Genomic DNA, 17617 nt, shown 5'->3' with positions numbered 1-17617 from the left:
TATGTGCTACAATAAGAATGCACCTTGAAAATTTCATTTTAAAAATGAAAGAAACAAGATATAAAAGCCACATATACATAATTACATTGATCTAAAAGGGGTAAATCCATAAAGCCAGTATGTACATTGCTAGTAGTCAGGGGCTTGGGAGAGCAAAAAGCAAAAGGCATTGCTCAGTTGGCACAGGATTTTATCTTCAGTAAAATGTAAACGTTCTGTAACCACAGGGATGTGGTGGCAGTGCAGCATTGTGAATGCACTAAAAGACAATGAACTGTTTATTCTAAAATGACTAATTTTATGTATTGTGGATTTTACCTTGGTCATTTTTTTTCAATCCCAGAAATGCACTCTAATAATTACAATACACATCAACATTGGGTCTGCCAAGCCCATTGGCTATTTCCAGAGAATCAGCTCAGCCTTCAGCACCCTACTGTCTGATCCAGGGTTGACTCTTGACCCTAGAAACAGAAGATCCTCAGCTTTGCCTGTGAACTGACTAGTTCCTTATTAGCAGTAGTAAAAGTTGGCATGATTCAGACACTGTACTTTTCAGTTAACAAAAGGTAAACACGATCAACAATGATAAAGATGGTAAGCTAAGCCTTTCTCACAGCCTGAGGTGCTCTCTCTCTTTTTCTTTTTCTGTCTGAAAACTCCTCTATCTGTGGTAGTACAACCAGAGTGTCACCTCCTCTGGGAATTCCCTCACCCAGGTTGCTCCAAATCCCCCTTAACTCTGCTTTCCTCAAGCTCTCAGTGCCTTTGGAGGTATCTGCTTGCAGTGGAGCACTCCACCTAGGTCCTCTGCATAAACACCTTTGTGACATTCTTGTTTGCTCTTTGTCCCCACGTACATCATAACACCAGGCACAGCAAAAACCCCATTCAAATTGATAAGCAAGGCCCGTGGCTCTGGGGATAACCTGTGACTGATTGAAACAGGGCATCTTGTGCTGGACCTCAGGAGAGGACTGAACTTGGCTGACCCCTGGCAAAAGTCAATGGGTTTGGCAGGCAGCATGGTGACATGTCTCCTTGGGAACCACTATGATCTGCACAGAAAATGAGTGTTTGTTTATCTTCTGGGGAGATTGTTCATTACTTTTAACTGATTATCAAAGGAACCCACGTTCTGACTAAAGTTCAAGAACTCCTGCTTGTGAACCCAGCTTTCTCCCTTCCCCACTCCCCTTGCTGCCACTAAATCTGGTCAGTTGATGCGGTCTCATAGGGATAAAAATAATTAATTTTTTCAGTAATTTAATAGTTTTCATTTAGGATTTCATAAGCAGGATTTCTGATGAAACTAAGTAATGATGTTCTTTCTATTAACAGCAAAAATAAATTCATTGATGGGATTTATTTATTTAAGAATATGCTATTTTTGAGTGAGAAGATGGCAGCAGAGTAGGCAGAATCATTCACCTCCTCCAAGGCCCAAAATAGAATGACAACTAAATTATTGATCAATTAACCTCATAACTAACTGAAGAGTATCTGAACAGAAGCCTTATAACCAAGGAACTTCAGAGAAAAACACATCCAGACTGGAAGGAAGTGCAGAGATGTGAAAAGGGCTGTCACTGGACCCACATACAGTGACTGAGAACCCAGAGGGATACCTCAGCTAAACAGGTCCCCCCTGAGAAACACGGGGTCCCAACTCTATGCCTAGTTGCCATGCCCTGAACAACAGAGCCAGGAAGAGAAACCCACATAATATCTGGCTGTACAAATCAGTGGGGATTCTGTATGCTAGGAGAGAGGAGAGTCTGCTAGAAACCCAAGTACCCTCTTAAAAAGTCAGTATACAATATCTCATCTGCAGCCACTCATTCTGGACTCCAAAAAAAGAAGCATTGCTAGTATAAGACTGGAGTCCTGTGTAGACAGACTGGTGTGGGTTGTGTGGCTCTGAGGGACAACCACAAGGGTCCCTGTGCTGAGTCCCTCTCCTGTACCACTCACAAAATCCATCTTTCCTCAATCAAGCATACCCCTTCAAACTACATTGGCCTGGAAGGACTGCACTATCCCTACCTTCCTGACCTCTTTTCCCATGCCCAGCTGAGCTAATGCCTTGCAGATGAATTTTGCTTCCTGATCCTGTGGTATAGATGTTTCTGTAGGGATCTTGAGGGCAAATAAGGGAGAATCAAAGACAGAGTTGTGTGGCTCTGGGGTAGAAGATGTTTCCCCTCTTTTTCTCCATAACATACTAGAGCAGAAACACCACACACAGCACCTCTTCCCTATACATGGATCAGAGTAGCTGCACCATGCCCACTCAGAGTGCCAGAGGAATTGTACCCCACCTATCGTAAGCCAGAGCTTCTGCACACAGCACCAGAAGTGCCAGAGAAGCACTCAGAGTCCCTCATGGGCTAGAGCAGGGTTCACCTTGCCCATATCTAGAGATCCACTAGCTCACCGAAGGAGAACCAATAACTACACCCTCCTGAATCCTGATGGCCTTACCCTGCTGAGCTTATATGTGGCAATATTTTCAGCAGGATGTGGCCAACCCAGTCCCCTAGTGCAAAAGACTCTCCAGGAGATAAGGACAGACTCTGGGGAAAACTGAGTTGTGTGGCTCTTGGGCGGGGCCATTTTTCTCTTGCATGCCAGATTTGTGCTACCATTCCTATACAGAACCCTGCTTTCAAATGGCCAAATTTTGGTCTGTTTGGGCCCGATGAGCACTGCTGGCCTTACCCCAATGAACACTTAAGACCCTGTCCCATCACAAAGGTTTCAGGCACCTGATTGGTAGCAGCTGACCTTGGTATACCCTTAGACACTTGCTGAGTGGCCTCAAACCCTGCACTGGCACCAAGTTTGAATCTGTATCAGTCTAGTGAACACCACTTATCCCTACTTTGTGACTCATTGAAAGCTTCCCTCATGCAATTCAAGTACCACAGAGGCTCTTCTGGTAACTAACAGGTGAGGGTGTATCTTGGGGAGCCTTGGAATTTTTACTGATCTGTCCCAGGGTTCAATGATGATAGAAACCAGCCTTGATATGCAGCTACATTCCTCCTAAGCACAACAAGTCCTGCAGAGGCAGCTACAAACCATGGATCACTTTGTAACTCCAAATCAGTAGCCCAAGGCTGGTCACAGGCAGTGCCTGACACTGATAAGCACTGAGTCCCCTCCTAAGTGGCCAAAGAACCAACATACACAGTGGTTCAGATTACATCAGAACACAACTCAATTAGCTCCACAAATAGCACACTAAAATGGAGATCTTGATAGACAAAAGACCCTGTTTGGGTTAATTCAGCTTTGTGGAGTCAGTCCTTGCACAACAGATCATACATTGTACTCGGGGTTGACTCACATACCAACCAGAGGGGCAACCCCACCATGATGGGCCAACAGCAATCAAGACTCAGTTACAACAAGACAGCTCATATAACTCACACAAGGGAAATTCCTGGAGAACCTAGTTCAGACAATCAGGGTGACTGCACCTCTGATCTCAACAGGACATCTACTACATAGGAACCATATCAAGGCATAGCAGATAAATGTAATACAAAACACAGTTACAGAGAAACAGCCAAAATGTGGATAAAAAGAAACATGCTCTGAGAGTAATGGCGGGGTAGGAAGCGATACCGATAAATCTCCCCCAAAACTCAACAAGATCTTCAACCAGAAACAGAAAAACCTATACTTGGAGCCTCCAGATGCTTCGCAATACACCCAAAGGTATGGTCGAGTGAAAAATTGGCTAAATATATAACCAAACCCCGAAGGAAATAGGGAGTAAGAAATGCTCCGCCTTCCTCACTAACCTAAACAGGGCGGCTTTCTCTGGTAACTGTGAATATAGAAACTGAGGCGGGCAAAGGCGGTGAATAGATCCAGGCCGTGGCACAAATGGCTGAACCAGGCTGTGGCACGGAGATCCAAGCCGAGGAAAAACTGATCCTGTGGCAACCCGGGCAATACAAGCTAACACTCGCGCCAAACCCAAACAAAGAAAGACAAGCGGGGCGGCCATTTTACCCGGTCTCCTGGTCAGCGTGCGCGCAGTTAGTGGGCGAGAGATTTCTTCCTAGGCCCCGAGAGTGGGTGCCCGTGTTGCCCCACGGAGAGGCAGGGTCAGAGGCCTTTCTGTGGGCCGAAGGCAGAGTCTCTGGGCAGCCCCAGCGCCCTGGGAAAGCCACGCACGGGAGGGAGTGAGAACTAATTCCAACGGTGGATATTTTCCGTGCTGGAGCGGGTTTCACTCAGAGGGAAACGCGGTCGGCCTCATATCCTGGTTTGCTCGCGCAGATAGTGAATGAGAGATTCCTCTGAGTGCCTCGGCAGTGCGCACCCGTGTTATCGCACAGAGGGGCAGAGTCAGGGGCCTTTGTGTGGGCCAAAGCGGAATCTCGGGCTGCCCCAGCGCCTTGCAAAAGCCGCGCACGGGGACGGAGCGAGACTCAATTCCAACGCTGCAACTTTTCCCTGCGGTTGGGGGTTTCACTCAGAGCGTGAGACTGCTGGCCAGATATCCTGGTCTGCGCGCGCAGCCAGTGAGTGAGAGTTTCCTCCAAGCACCCCGGAAGTGGGCGCCCGCCTGTGTTACCGGACAGAGTGGCAGACAGAGCCAGAGGTCTTTGAGTGGGCGGAAAGCCCGCCTGATTATGCTAGCAGCTCTGACTGACTGAGCCTTACCCAGAGCCCTCTGCTGAGTGGAAATAGAGTGGGGACTTTGCCAGCTCTTTGAGCCTCTTACTATCCAGGCAGAGGCAGCAGCAACCCCATAGCTGGATTATCAGGCTACTAATTGAGGAAGGAAAGACGAGGAGAGAGGCTCCAGGAACACGGACTCTCTCACTGTCGGAGCCTATAAATGCTAATGAGCCTCGACTGCCAACGAGACTAAAGCACAATACATGACATTGCCATAGAGACTTATCAACTGCAAACCTCTACCTGAGCGTGCCAAAGGGGCAGAACCTGGGGTACAGAATCACCGACCAGGAAGAGGGAGAGAAAAGAAAAAGCAAGAAGATAACCTCTCAAAATCAAGAATAATCTGCAGACTTTATAACCTATCCCATTTTATTATATTTGTTCGTTTGTTTCTCTTATCTTCATTCTTGATACTTTTTTTCCTCCTCCAATTTGGCCGATTAACTCTCTTCCGGTCTTACTCTCTCCTCTCCTTGAACTACACTACCCATAAGTGTTACATCTCCCATTATCTTTTCTCTCCTCTTCCTTTCTCTCTATGAGGGTTGCACTCCAAAACCCTTAACTCTCTCTCTCTCTCTCTCCTTTCTTTTTTCTTCTTTTAGTGGTTCCCTCTTTTTTTCTCTCTCTCTCTTTCTTTTCTCCCTCTATATTAGTTTCTTCCTTTCTCCTTTACATCTCCTCTCATTCAAACCTCAATAACAAACAAATTATCTTATCTGGGACTCAAACTTATGTTTGTGGCATTTTGGGGGTTTTTTACTTCACCTTTTTAACTCACTAGCACTGCTCCCATCCCTGGCTCTCCATTTTATCTAGTTCTTGTTCCACTAAATACAATAGTAATTTTTTAAATGGTCCGCCCATTTTTCCATTTTCCTCTTATTCATCTCATCATAACTCTTAGACAACCAACACCTAAAAGCAAATCATTTTATTCTTGACACAATTTTTTCCTTATTTGCTTTTTGTGGGTCCATAAGCTCTTTTTTTTTTCTTTCATTTTTCTTTTTTTTTCTTTTTCCCCTTTATTACTTTTCCCCAATTCAGGCCCTCCATTACAGGCATTGTTTGTTATAATTCACAGTTCACCACAAGATTATTCTCACGAAAGAGGGGAGAGGAGAGGAGAGGAAAAAAGGAGGGGGGGAATAATTTCCTTTTTTAAAAAATTTTTATTTTATTTTATTTTTCTTTATTTCATTATTAATTTTTTTAAAAAAAACAACTCTTTCCGATTTTTAATTTTTTTATTATTTTTTTAACTTATTATTCTTTATTAAATCTCATTAATACTATCAACAAAACCACCCTCAGATGCCATTAAGGAAGAGAAAATCAAATATCATGGATACAAAAGAAAGAGAGGTAACACAGCTAGATGAGGAAAAATCTATGGAGAAAAAATTTAATATATTGGAAACCTTGGAGCTAAATGACAGAGAATTCAAGATAGAAATCCTAAAAATCCTCCGAGATATACAAGAAAACACAGAAAGGCAATTTAGGGAGCTCAGAAAACAACTCAATGAACACAAAGAATATATGTCAAAGGTTATTGAAACTATAAAAACAAATCAAACAGAGATGAAAAACTCAATTCACGAGCTGAAAAACGAAGTAACAAGCTTAGCTAATAGAACAGGTCAGATAGAAGAGAGGATTAGTGAAATAGAAGACAAGCAACTTGAGGCACAACAGAGAGAAGAAGAAAGAGACTCAAAAATTTAAAAAAATGAGATAGCCCTACAAGAATTATCTGACTCCATCAAAAAGAATAACATAAGAATAATAGGTATATCAGAGGGAGAAGAGAGAGAAAATGGAATGGAGAACATACTCAAACAAATAATAGATGAGAACTTCCCAAGCCTGTGGAAAGAACTAAAGCCTCAAGTTCAAGAAGCAAACAGAACTCCAAGTATTCTTAACCCCAACAAACCTACTCCAAGGCATATCATAATGAAATTGACACAAACCAACAGCAAAGAAAAAATTCTCAAGGCAGCCAGGGAAAAGAAGAATACAACATATAAAGGAAGGCCTATTAGATTATCATCAGATTTCTCAGCAGAAACTCTACAAGCTAGAAGAGAGTGGACCCCAATATTTAAAGTCCTGAAAGAGAGGAACTTTCAGCCACGAATACTATACCCATCAAAGCTATCCTTCAAATATGAAGGAGAAATAAAAACATTCACAGATACAGAAAAGATGAGGGAATTTATCATCAGAAAACCCCCACTCCAGGAATTACTAAAGGGGGTTCTCCAATCAGATACAAAGAACAAAAAAAAAACAGAGCCACAAGTAAAAGCTCCAAGAAGAACACAATAAAACCAAATTTAAACTGTGACAACAACAAAAAGAAAGAGGGGGAGAAGATGGAGATTAACAGTAGCAAAGGACGATGGAGTGCAAAAGTACTCACAAAACAGTTCACTACAATGAACAGGGTAAGAACCCTTTTCATTACTCAAAGGTAACCACCATTGAAAAAACCACCACAGAAGCACATGAGATAAAAAAGATAGCAACAGAGGAAAGATGTATGGAATACAACCAAATAAAAACAAAAGATAGAAAAACATAAGAGAAGGATCAAACAAGACACAAAACTAACAGAAAGCAAGATATAAAATGGCAATAGGGAACTCACAAGTATCAATAATTACACTAAATGTAAACAGATTAAACTCACCATTAAAAGGCACAGAGTAGCAGAATGGATTAAAAAAGGAAATCCAACTGTATGCTGCCTACAGGAAACTCATCTAAGTAACAAGGATAAAAACAAATTCAAAGTGAAAGGCTGGAAAACAATACTCCAAGCAAATAACATCCAAAAAAAAGCAGGTGTAGCAATACTCATATCGGATAATGCTGACTATAAGACAGGAAAAGTACTCAGAGACAAAAATGGCCATTTCATAATGGCTAAGGGGACACTGAATCAAGAAGACATAACAATTCTTAATATATATGCACCAAACCAAGGAGCACCAAAATATATAAGACAGCTATTTATTGATCTTAAAACAAAAACTGACAAAAACACAATCATACTTGGAGACCTCAATACACCGCTGACGGCTCTAGATCGGTCATCCAAACAGAGAATCAACAAAGACATAGTGGCCTTAAACAAAACACTAGAGCACCTGGATATGATAGACATCTATAGGACATTTCATCCCAAAGTGACTGAGTATACATTTTTCTCCAGTGTACATGGATCATTCTCAAGAATTGACCATATGTTGGGCCACAAAAACAACATCAGCAAATTGAGAAAAATTGAAGTTGTACCAAGCATATTTTCTGATCATAAAGCCTTGAAACTAGAATTCAACTGCAAAAAAGAGGGAAAAAATCCCACAAAAATGTGGAAACTAAACAACATACTTTTAAAAAATGAATGGGTCAAAGAAGAAATAAGTGCAGAGATCAAAAGATATATATAGACTAATGAAAATGACAATACGACATATCAGAATCTATGGGATGCAGCAAAAGCAGTGATAAAAGGGAAGTTCATATCACTTCAGGCATATATTAACAAACAAGAGAGAGTCCAAGTGAACCACTTAACTTCCCACCTTAAGGAACTAGAAAAAGAAGAACAAAGACAACCCAAAACCAACCGAAGAAGGGAGATAATAAAAATCAGAGCAGAAATAAATGAATTAGAGAAAAGAAAAACTATACAAAAAATTAATAGAACAAGGAGCTGGTTCTTTGAAAAGATCAACAAAATTGACAAACCCTTGGCAAGACTTACCAAGGAAAAAAGAGAAAGAACTCATATAAACAAAATCCAAAATGAAAGAGGAGAAATCACCACGGACACCATAGATATACAAAGAATTATTGTAGAATACTATGAAAAACTTTATGCCACTAAATTCAACAACCTAGAAGAAATGGATAAATTCCTAGAACAATACAACCTTCCTAGACTGAGTCAAGAAGAAGCAGAAAGCCTAAACAGACCTATCAGTAGAGAAGAAATAAAAAAAACCATTAAAAACCTCCCCAAAAATAAAAGTCCAGGCCCTGATGGCTATACAAGCGAATTTTATCAAACATTCAAAGAAGACTTGGTTCCTATTCTACTCAAAGACTTCCAAAAAATTGAAGAAGAAGCAATACTTCCAAACACATTTTATGAGGCCAACATAACCCTCATACCAAAACCAGGCAAGGATGGCACAAAAAAAGAAAACTACAGACCAATATCTCTAATGAATACAGATGCTAAAATACTAAACAAAATACTAGCAAATCAAATACAACAACATATTAAAAAAATAATACATCATGATCAAGTGGGATTCATCCCAGAATCTCAAGGATGGTTCAACATACGTAAAACGGTTAACGTAATACACCATATCAACAAAACAAAGAACAAAAACCACATGATCTTATCAATAGACGCAGAAAAGGCTTTCGATAAAATACAACACAATTTTATGTTTAAGACTCTCAACAAAATGGGTATAGAAGGAAAATATCTCAACATGATAAAGGCTATATATGATAAACCATCAGCTAACATCATATTAAATGGCACTAAACTGAAGGCTTTCCCCCTTAAATCAGGAACAAGACAGGGTTGTCCACTCTCTCCACTCTTATTTAATGTGGTACTAGAGGTTCTAGCCAGAGCAATCAGACAAGACAAAGAAATAAAAGGCATCCATATCAGAAAAGAAGAAGTAAAGGTATCACTTTTTGCACATGATATGATCCTATACATCGAAAACCCCAAAGAATCCACAAAAAGACTACTAGAAACAATAAGCCAATACAGTAAGGTCGCAGGATACAAAATTAACATACAGAAGTCAATAGCCTTTCTATATGCCAACAATGAAACAACTGAGAAGGAACTCAAAAGAATAATCCCCTTCACGATTGCAACAAAAAAAATAAAATACTTAGGAATAAACATAACAAAGAATGTAAAGGACTTATATAATGAAAACTATAAACCATTGTTAAGGGAAATCGAAAAAGATATAATGAGATGGAAGAATATACCTTGTTCTTGGCTAGGAAGAATAAATATAATCAAAATGGCTATATTACCCAAACCAATATACAAATTTAATGCAATTCCCATCAAACTTCCAATGACGTTTTTTAAAGAAATAGAGCAAAAAATCATCAGATTTATATGGAACTATAAAACACCCCGAATAGCCAAAGCAATCCTAAAGAAAAAGAATGAAGCTGGGGGCATTACAATACCTGACTTCAAACTATACTATAGGGCCACGACAATCAAAACAGCATGGTATTGGCAGAAAAATAGACAATCAGACCAATGGAACAGAATAGAAAGTCCAGAAATAAAACCACATATATATAGTCAAATAATTTTTGATAAAGGGGCCAACAACACACAATGGAGAAAAGAAAGCCTCTTCAATAAATGGTGCTGGGAAAACTGGAAAGCCACATGCAAAAGAATGAAACTGGACTACAGTCTCTCCCCCTGTACAAAAATTAACTCAAAATGGATCAAAGATCTAAACATAAGACCTGAAACAATTAAGTACATAGAAGAAGACATAGGTACTCAACTCATGGACCTGGGTTTTAAAGAGCATTTTATGAATTTGACTCCACAGGCAAGAGAAATGAAGGCAGAAATTAATGAATGGGACTACATCAGACTAAGAAGTTTTTGCTCAGCAAGAGAAACTGACAACAAAATAAACAGACAGCCAACTAAATGGGAAATGATATTTTCAAACAACAGCTCAGATAAGGGCCTAATATCCAAAATATACAAAGAACTCATAAAACTCAACAACAAACAAACAAACAATCCAATTAAAATATGGGAAGAGAATATGAATAGACACTTCTCCCAGGAACAAATACAAATGGCCAACAGATATATGAAAAGATGCTCATCTTCTTTAGCTATTAGAGAAATGCAAATCAAAACGGCAATGAGATACCACCTCACACCTGTTCGATTAGCTGTTATTAGCAAGACAGGTAATAGCAAATGTTGGAGAGGCTGTGGAGAAAAAGGAACCCTCATACACTGTTGGTGGGAATGTAAAGTAGTACAACCATTATGGAAGAAAGTATGGTGGTTCCTCAAAAAACTGAGAATAGAACTACCTTATGACCCAGCAATCCCTCTACTGGGTATATATCCCAAAAACTCAGAAACATTGATACGTAAAGACACATGCAGCCCCATGTTTATTGCAGCATTGTTCACAGTGGCCAGGACATGGAAACAACCAAAAAGCCCATCAATAGATGACTGGATAAAGAAGATGTGGCACATATACACTATGGAATACTACTCAGTCATAAGAAATGATGACATCGGAACATTTACAGCAAAATGGTGGGATCTTGATAACATGATATGAAGCGAAATAAGTAAATCAGAAAAAACCAGGAACTGTATTATTCCATATGTAGGTGGGACATAATAGTGAAACTAAGAGACATTGATAAGAGTGTGGTGGTTATGGGGGGGAGGGGGGAATAGGAGTGGGAAAGGGGGTGGGGAGGGGCACAAAGAAAACAAGATAGAAGGTGACAGAGGACAATCTGACTTTGGGTGGTGAGTATGCAACATAATTGAACGACAAGATAACCTGGACTTGTTATCTTTGAATATATGTATCCTGATTTATTGATGTCACCCCATTAAAAAAATAAAATTATTAAAAAATAATAATAATAATAACGTTAAAAATATTTTTAAAAAAAGGCAATGGAAAAATCAGAAGAAAAAAAAAGAAACATGCTCTAAATGAAAGAACAGGAAAAATCCTCAAAAGAAGAACTAAATGAAATGAAGGCAAACAAGCTATCAGACAGAGTTCAAAACAATAGTTATAAGGAAGTTCAAGGAACTTAGTGAGAACTTCAACAAAGAGATAGAAAGCATAAAAAAGGATATAGTAATCATTAAAAGAACCAGTCAGAAATGAAGCATACAAAATCTAAAATTAAGACTACACTAGAAGGAATCAACAGCAAGATAGAAGAAGCAAAAATACAATGATTTGGAAGACAAGGTAGCAGAAAACACCCAATCAGAGCAAAAAGAAAACACAATTTTTAAAAACTTTCTTAATCTGGTGAAAGAAAGTAATACACATATCCAGGAAGCACAGAGTATCCCAAACAAGATGAACCCAGAGAGGCCCACAACAAGTTGCATCATAATTAAATGGCAAAGGTTAAAGAAAAAAAAAAAAGCTTAAAATCACCAAAGACAGTTAACTACAAGGGATCTTCCATAAGACTGTCAGCTGATTTCTCAAGAGAATCATATCAGACCATAAGTAATTGGCATGAAATATTCAAAGTGATGAAAAGCACGGACTTATAAACAGGACTACTCTACCTAGCAAGGTTATCATTTAAAATTGAAGGAGAGATAAAGAGCTTCCCAGGCAAGAAACAGATAAGGAACTGCATTACCACCAAAACATTATTACTAGAAATGTTAAAGGATATTTTTAAGAAGAAAGAAAAGAGAGAGAGAGAAGTTAGTTATAAACAATAAAATGACAATGAATAGATATCTATCAATAATCACTTTAAATGTTAACAAATTCAATGCTCCAATAAAAAAACACAGGATAGCTGAATGGCTAAGAAATCAAGACCATATATATGCTATTTATAAGAAAGTCACCTCACAATGAAAGATACACACAGACTGAAAGTGAAGGGATAAAAAAGCATATTTTCTTCCCAGTGAAAATGGAAAAAAAAAGCTGGGGTAACTATACTTATATCAGACAAAATAGATTTGAAAACAAAGTTTGCATTAAGAAATAAAGAGGATGCTACATAATGACGAAGAGATCATTCTAACAAGAGGATATAACACTTATAAACATTTAGTCACCCAACATAGGAACACGTAAACATTTAAAGCAAATATTGATGAACATAAAATGAGAGACCATCAGTAATATGGTAATAGTAGGGGATTTTAATACCTTATTGACATCAATGAAAATATCTTAGGTACAAAAAATTAACAAGGAAACATCAGCTTTAATGACAAACTAGACCAGATGGATTTAATGGATATTTTCAAGGATTTCAACCCAAAGCACCAGAATATACATTATCTTTAAATACACATAGAACATTTTTTAGGGTTGACTTCATGTTAGGACACAAGACAGATCTCAGTAAATTTAAGAAGATTAAAATCATATCAGGTATTTTCTCTGGCCAAACACAATGAGGCTAAAAATTAATGGGTTAACAATGAGATCAAAGAAGAAATCAAAAGTTATTTTGAGAAAAGTGAAAAAAATCTCACAACCCAAAAATCTATGGGATACAGCAAAAGCAGTCCTAAATAGGAAATTCATAGCATACAGGTCTACCTCAAGAACAAGAACAACAATAAAAAAAACCTCAAATAAACAATCTAACCTTACACCTAAATGAACTAGAAAAAGAACAAAGCCCAAAGTGAATAAATAGAAGGAAAGAATAAAGATCAAAGTGGGAATAAATGACACAGAGACTAAAAAACAAACAAAAAAAAAAAAACCCAAAGATGAATGAAACCAAGAGCTGGTTCTTTGAAAAGATAATCAAAATTGACAAAACTCTAACCAGATCCATCAAGAATATAAGAGGAGAAGGTCAAATAAATAAAATTAAAAATGAAACAAGAGAAGTAGCAACTGACACCACAGAAATATAAAGTATTATAAGAAAATATTATGAAAAACTATATGCCATCAAATTGTACAATCTGAGAAAATTGGATATATTTGTAGAAACATACAGTCTTCCAAAACTAAATCAAAAACAATAAAAAAAAACCTGAACAGCCTGACCACAGGGTGGCACAGTGGATAGTGCGTCAGACTAGGACATGGAAGACCCAGGTTCAAAACCCGAGGTTGCTGCTTGAGCGCGGGCTCATCCACTTGAGCACGGGCTCACCAGCTTACGTGTCAGGTCTCTGGCTTGAGCATGGGATCATAGACATGACCCCATAGTCACTGGCTTGAGCCCAAAGGTTGCTGGCTTGAAGCTCAAGGTCTCTGGCTTGAACCCAAGGTAGCTGGTCTGAACAAGGGGTCATTCACTCTGCTGTATCTCCTCGGTCAAAGTACATATGAGAAAGCAATCAATGAACAACTAAGGTGTCGCAGTAAAGAATTGATGCTTCTCATCTCTCTCTCTTCCTATCTGTCTGTCCCTATCTGTCCCTCTCTTTATCTCTCTCACAAAACAAACAAAAAAATGCCAAAAACAAACAAACAAAAAGCATGATTATAACAAGTGATGCTGAAAAAACATTTGACAAAATCCAGCACTTATTTATGGTAAAGACTCTGAGCAAAGTGGGAATAGACAGAGCATATCTATTGATGGGATTCAGCCGGTTTGCACTGGTTCGGCAGAACGAATACCTAATTTTTTGTTGAGTTTGGTAAACCAGTTGTTAAAATGGCACTTGTAATCAGGGTTCTTTCTAAGGTGGGCACCTAGGCAGCTGCCCAATGTGGAAATCACAGATTTACATTCCTTACTCTATTTTAATGTTCATCTGTGCAACTGTATGTTCTAAGTGCCCAGTATTGCTTTCCATCTACAGGTGAAAAAAATTGTAAGTGAGGACGCCAATCAAGAAGCAATATAGAAATATCTTAAATAACAGTTTTATTGTTTTTTGTCAGATATTATCTAATATTTTTTCATTAATATTTTAAAACTCTTATTATCTAGTTTTGTGTACCTCTTTTATTGTTCTTATTTAAGAATTAAATACTTGAAATAATAAACTACCTTTTGGTATATGGTTTTTTAATACTTAAAACGGTCATTAGGGCAGAGAAATTGTTAAATTATTTGAATCCCACCACTGAGCATATCTCAATGTAATAAAAGCCGTATACGACAAACCCACCGCTTAAATAAAATTCAATAGGTAAAAGCTAAAAGCATTTCCCTTAAGATTAAGAACAATACAGAGATGTTCCATTTTATTTAATTATTTATTTGTTTTTTTATTATTTTTACTAGGGTGACATCAATAAATCAAGGTACATATGTTCAAAGAAAACAGGTCCAGGTTATCTTGTTGATCAATTATGTTGCATACCTATCACCCAAAGTCAGATTGTCCTCTGTCACCTTCTATCTAGTTTTCTTTGTGTTAGTACTTGAAGTCCTAGCAACAGCCATCAGACAAGAAGAAATAAAAGGCATCTAAATTGGAAAGGAAGAAGTAAAACTGTCATTTTTTCCTGATGACATGATACTGATTATAAAGACCCTAAAGAGCATTATGATAAAGACTCCATGGAAAAACTAGATGATAGCCTGACCTGTGGTGGTACAGTGGATAAAGCATCGACCTGGAACACTGAGGTCACCAGTTCAAAACCCTTGGTTTGCTTGGTCAAGGCACATATGGGAGTTGATGCTTCCTTCTCCTCCTCCCTTTCTTTCTCTCTCTCTTCTCTCTAAAATAAATAAATAAATAAATAAATAAATAAATAAATAAATAATATTTTTTAAAAAAACTAGATGATAAATGAATTTGGTAAAGTGGAAAAGTAAAAAATTCATATTCAGAAATTGGTTGCATTTTCATACACCAATAATTAAGTATCAGGAAGGGAAATTAAGAAAAAATACCTCATTTACTTTGCATAAAAAATAGTAAAATACCTAGAAATAAATTTAACCTAGAATCGAAAAGACCTGTAATCAGAAATTATAAGGCACTGAAGAAAGAAATCAAAGAAGATACAAATAGATGGAAACACATATGATGTTTATGGATAAGAAGCATTAACAACATTAGAATGTCTATATAATTTCTATCAAAACACCAATGATATATTTCACAGAACAAGAACAAATAATCCAAAAATTTATATTGAACCACAGAAATCCCTAAATAGCCTCAACAATATTGAGAAAGAAGAATAAAGTTGGAGGCATCACAGTACCTGATATCAAACTATATTATAAAACCAGAGTAATAAAAACAGCATGAGACTAGCATAAAAAGAGACATATTGATCAATGGAACATAACACATAGAGTCCAGATAAACCCGCACCTATATGGGCAATTAATGTTTGATATAGGATAAAAAAACACACAATGGGGCAAAGACAGTCTATTCAATAAATGGTGCTGGGATTATTGAAGAGATACCCACAAAAATATTTAAATTAGACTACCTTCTTACAGCATATGCAAGTACAAACTCAAAATGAATGAAAGACTTAAATGTAAGACTCAAAACCATAAAAATCTTAAAAGGAAATATAGGCAGTTAAATCTCTGACATTTCTCTTAATATTTTTTCTGATATATCTCCTCGAATAAGTGAAACAAAAGAAAAAAGAAATTACAACCACAATGAGATATCACCTCATACCTTTCAGAATGGCTATCATCAACAAATCAACAAACCATAAGTGTTGGCAAAGGTATGGAAAAAGGGAATCCTCATGCACTGTTGGTGGGAATATGGACTGGTACAACCAGCATGGTTGTATGAAGTGAACTCAAATAATTAAGAGGGGATCTATGACCTCACAATTTCACTTCTGGGAATTTATCCAAAGAAACTCAAAACACTAATTTGAAAGATTATATGCATCCCTATGTTCACTGCAGCATTATTTATAATAGCCAGGATATGGAAGTAGCTCAAGTGTTCATCAGTAGATGAGTGCATAAAAAAGCTGTGGTACATTTACACGACAGATTACTACGTAGCCATAAAAAAGAAGGAAATCTTACCTTTTGTGACAGCATGGATGGATCTGGAGAGCATTATCCTAAGCAAAATAAGTCAGTCAGAAAAAAAGACAAGTATAAAATAATTTCACTTATATGTGAAATCTAATGAACAAAAATTAACTAACAAGCCAAATGGAGACAACCTCAGAGATAGAGAGTAGGTTGACAGCTATCAGGGGTGGGGGTGATTGGAGGGATTGAGCAAAAAAGGAAAAAAAATGAGAGAGAGAAAGAGAGAGAGAGAGAGAGGGAGGGAGAAAACTCATCGATATGGACAACAGTGTGGTGATTGCTGGGGAAGAGCAAAGGTGAAGGAGGGTAAAGGAGAATAAATGATTATGAATAAAGGCTATTCTTGCAGTGGGGGGCATGGACACACAATACAGCATACAGAGATGTGTTGTAGAATGGGGCACTTGAAATATGCATGATTTTGTTAACTAATGTCACCCCAATAAATTCAATTTAAAAAATAAAAACAAATGGGACTACATGAAACTAAAGATTTTGCACAGCAAAAGAAACCATCAACAAAACAAAGAGAAAACCTACTGATTAGGAGAACATATTCACTAATAATATATCTGATAAGGGTTAATACATAAAATGTATAAAGAACTCATAAAACTCAACACCAAAAAAAAAATTCAATTACGAAGTGGACAGAGGACCTGAACAGACACTTCTTCAAAGAGGACATACAGATGGCCAATAGACATATGTAAAGATGCTCAACACCAGTAATTGTCAGAGAAATTAATATTAAAACCATACTGTGACCTGTGGTGGTGCAGTGGATAAAGCGTCGACCTGGAAATGCTGAGGTCACCAGTTCAAAATCCTGGGCTTGCCTGGTAAAGGCACATGTGGGAGTTGATGCTTCAAGCTCCTCCTCCTTGTCTCTCTCTCCTCTCTCTATCTCTGTCTCTCTCTCTCTCCTCTCTAAAATGAATAAATAAAATAAAAATTTAAAAAAAAACATACTGACATATCACCTCTCCTGTCAGAATGGCTATCATCAGTAAATGAACAAACAAGTATTGGCGAGTATTTGGAGAAAAGGGAACCTCATGCACTGTTGGTGGGAATGCAGATTGGTGCAGCCACTGTAGGAAACAGT

Source organism: Saccopteryx leptura, chromosome 4 (assembly GCF_036850995.1).
Source record: "Saccopteryx leptura isolate mSacLep1 chromosome 4, mSacLep1_pri_phased_curated, whole genome shotgun sequence".
Classification (NCBI taxonomy): Eukaryota; Metazoa; Chordata; class Mammalia; order Chiroptera; family Emballonuridae; genus Saccopteryx; species Saccopteryx leptura.
Note: the sequence above shows the minus strand (reverse complement) of the source record.